Source organism: Dipteris shenzhenensis, chromosome 22, assembly GCF_047967505.1.
Source record: "Dipteris shenzhenensis isolate YYH24624 ecotype China chromosome 22, Dip_SZ_1.0, whole genome shotgun sequence".
Taxonomy (NCBI): Eukaryota; Viridiplantae; Streptophyta; class Polypodiopsida; order Gleicheniales; family Dipteridaceae; genus Dipteris; species Dipteris shenzhenensis.
In genome coordinates this window covers 23,714,487-23,718,389 of record NC_141617.1, presented here as the reverse complement: position 1 = coordinate 23,718,389, position 3,903 = coordinate 23,714,487, and the positions used below count along the sequence as shown (strand labels likewise).

Genomic DNA, 3,903 nt, shown 5'->3' with positions numbered 1-3,903 from the left:
TCTCTCTTTGATAATATTCTTAAAGTTTTGAATAAGAAGATCATGCTTATGCAAGACTAGAGTACAATGTGCACTCTTTGATATGTCCATTGAGTTTTTAGGTGTTCGAGTATAAGTTTGGATACTAGTCTCAATGGCATGCATCAATAATCAGAATTGTTCTTGTACCAAATGTCATGTTGATTAGACTGTCGAGGACGAAGCTATAGACGCGATCTCCCTCTCTTGTTAATCTCTTTCCTCTATATCTTCCATCGATGTTGCCAACAAGGTTACTGTGGATGGCTCTTGGCAAAGACTGACTATATCAAAAGGAAGTTGGGTGCTCATGCAACCAAACAAAAGGAAGAAGCCACGTTCAAGTAACCTCTTTTTGGCATCTTGGAAGGGTGGGGTTAAAGATTTTAGAACCAAGGAGGGGATGAAATCAATATAGGAAATATTGGTTCAACATGTATACATGCATAGAGAGCTTGTGTCGTGAGAATTATCCAACTTATCTTCCACAACATAGACCAAATTGTAAGTGACTTCATTGAGAATTTATATTTCATAATAATCAGAGAATTTCTTGAACCTCAATGTCTTTATTTTTATTTTTAGATATATATCCTTCATCTTATGAGTAGTGGCAGCCTACCGAATGCATTTTAGGATTTATGGATGTGTTACATGGGTCCATAGGAGAGTTGTAATATCAAGGTAGAACGACAACATAGTTAGCTTAGTCAGGAGTCTTTTTCTATGATCATTTTTACCAACTATTGGATAAAGCCAACACACATGGTGTGTTAAAGAAACTAGCTCTCCCAGCATGGAATACCATTGATTGGCCAATTCCTTATGGTGCTGTAACAGAGTCATATAGAGCTAGGTTATTTTCAGAAGTACAATGATCCTTACGGCCAGGGATTACTAGTAGAATCAACAAAATAACTATTTGCATGCCAATAATAGTCTTTGTAGATCTATTCAATAAATTTCCTATCAAGATTTGCAAGACAATGCTCACTTATGGATTATGGTTGGGAAATGATAACGTTCAACCAAGTATACTGTGAGGTTGTGTACAACTCCATTAAACTTAAGTACATGATTGCCACTCAAAATTTCATATCAACCTTTTACTATAGATGCAGTAGAATGATTAGGAACCAATTGGTTCCAATGGATCAAGATGTGAACTCTTTTGTCCCAAGAATGAAGCACTGGATATCACCATTAATAAGAATGACAATTTATTGGGAATTATATCGCTTAAACAATGCTGCACACTCGTTCAATTACGCTAAGACATTTAGGTGGAGACAGAGGACAATGTTGCAGAAATATTCTCATTCATTCTGAATAACAAGAAGGTAAACCAAGAGTTGAATATGACTCAATGTTTTTTATTTATTATTGAACGAATCATTGATTAACACTACATGTTGACAGGTATTGCAGCGAAGGGAAAGGAGAATTTTGTGTAGATATATCCCAATTGGGATTATTGAGATAATTCAAAATTCATGATTATAGATATTGTATTAATACGACACACAGGTATGAAATGATTATTTACATAGTATACAATTGTGAGGCAATGGATAAAAATTATACATTATAATGTCAAACAAATGGGTGATTCTCACACAATCGCTGCCATTCAGGCGATGGTGGATGCTATGAAGAGTTGGCATCCAATGCCTAGGATGATCGTATGAAGAAGGTTGATCAAGGAGCTTCTGTTTTGCCTTTTCCTTATCCACCATCTTCTCTTCCATGTTCTGATCTCGCCTTTGCTCTAGTAGTTGAACCTTTCTAGGATCTACAATATTGTTGGAGTCAGAGAAGCTATACAATAGTTTTGGCTCTAAAATTACAGCCATAATTAGCATTGTAACTATATTTTTTATCATTTATAGACAACAATGGAGAATCCATTTCTCTGGTATTATAAAAATTTGTCATTAAAAGTCTGTAATACATACATCTATATTCATGAGTCAAGTCTCTCTCTCTCTCTCTCTCTCTCTCTCTCTCTCTCTCTCTCTCTCTCTCTCTCTCTTTGGAATACAAACCAGAGTCTCATATATATATAAATTTCATTAGACGTCATTATGCATTATAAACTTCCAAGAGTGCAATGTGCCTCAACTCACATAGGAGGCTTTGAGGTAGGTAAAAGATTGGTCCAAGCTCAGTAAATGGATGGGGAAGGGGCTCACAATCCTCAAGTCCAGGCTCAGTACTCTGAGGGGCTAGATGAGGGTCCTCATGTCCAAGTTTAGTAGTTAGAGGAGGAAGTTCAGTGGATGGTGGAGGCATCTGAGGTTGGGCCTTAGGGTCCTTTAGTCCTGTCAGAGGGTCCTCATCCTACTCTTGAGTGAGGTCCTCCATCAATTTTGAGCTCTGTCCCCAATCTAATTTCTTAGAGCTTTCCTCCTCCCTGCTTTTCTCTTGTGGTAATGAGGAGGCATATTGAAGGAGATCTACAATCATCCTAGCTCTGAAGTTTAACACAAATTGAGCTTTCTTCTGTCATCTTTGTAGAAACGCAAACAAAACTTTAGTTTCAAGTTCACTGTTAAGATTAATATTATGTATAAGTTTTAAATGCATCAATAATGGTACTTATAGGACTCGGTGTATCCTCTAACAAATAAGCCTCCAAAATGTACTTGGTGTTTATAAGGACCCTCCATCCACAAGAGTGGGCATTGTATTGTTGTGGTGTCTATGAACCATCTAGTCACTTATAAGCCTAAAACTATATTAATTAAATTTAAAAAAGTATTGAGAGGGTAAAGGATTTTATGTCTTTTGTCCAAGTGTAACGGTTCAATTGCACCCAACTTAGATGAATTTTTTGCAGAAATCGATTGCAAAAGGCAGTCTCTTTAGACCACTGTAAGTTGCATATGTGAGTGTGAACAACTTTCTATAAAATAAATAATTTGTTATTTTTAAAAAATTATGATACTTATTGAAGGCATTGCAAGTTCACTTACAGATCGATTTCTCGATGAGTATGTGTAACTTAATTGAAGCAGATACTAAACTCCAATGTCGACTTCATTTGACAATTGCTGTAAAGATTAGAATTTGTGGATTGAAAATAACAATCTCGCTCCTTATGCAATGTACTTACTAATCACTTACTCTGAATGGTAAGGGATGATTATTAGGGTCACAGATTTAAAATCGCAATATGTGAACCACTTCGCAAGCTGGTCCACTAGCTCCCTGAGATCCCTCATTTTGCAAGAGATAGTTGGGTCCACGATATGTACCATACCTTGAATCTCCTCATGTAACTTTTTTTGAGTAAGCTGCAAATCAACAGAGGAATTCATAAGTGTTCAAAATAAGTGGTTGTCTAAATCGATATATAAAAATAAAATCTACTTGAGTCCTGCAAGGATAACTGTATCAGTAACTTGTCGTGCTCTATCTTTGATTGCTTTGAGACAATGTTCTATTAGGGTAAACTCTCTCATTGACTCCGCATCTGCAAAACTCATACTTACAGCAAGTCCTAGTGTATTTAGATGCTTGAGAACATGTAGCTCTAGCTTTGCAGTATGTAGATTAGTGGACGAGGTATGAAGATGCCTGGTGTCGTTATATTTTATCCTTTCCACCTCCTCAAAGGCTATTTTTGCTCTTGTTTTCTTTCCATGAGTCACTTGAGTCACTTCCTCTATAGTCACCTCACTCTTGTTTTGGTGTTTGAGTAGGTGGTGTCAACAAAATGTATGTCATATCTCTAGCCTTCAGGAGTTTGTCATATCTCCATCTAACCATCTTTAAAGTGGCAATATCTTTTGCCATGATTGTCACCCTATGGCTCTGGGCTACAAGAAGAAATGTATCCTGAAAAAACTCTATGAAAAAGCCCTCTGCAACCACCTTCAATGC

At 36.6% G+C, this 3,903-nt stretch overlaps 1 pseudogene; it reads left to right on the top strand.

The window, feature by feature from the left end:
• Positions 1-244: 244 nt before the first annotated feature.
• On the top strand, positions 245-1,515 carry LOC147887899 (uncharacterized; annotated as a pseudogene).
• The last annotated feature ends 2,388 nt before the right edge of the window (positions 1,516-3,903 follow it).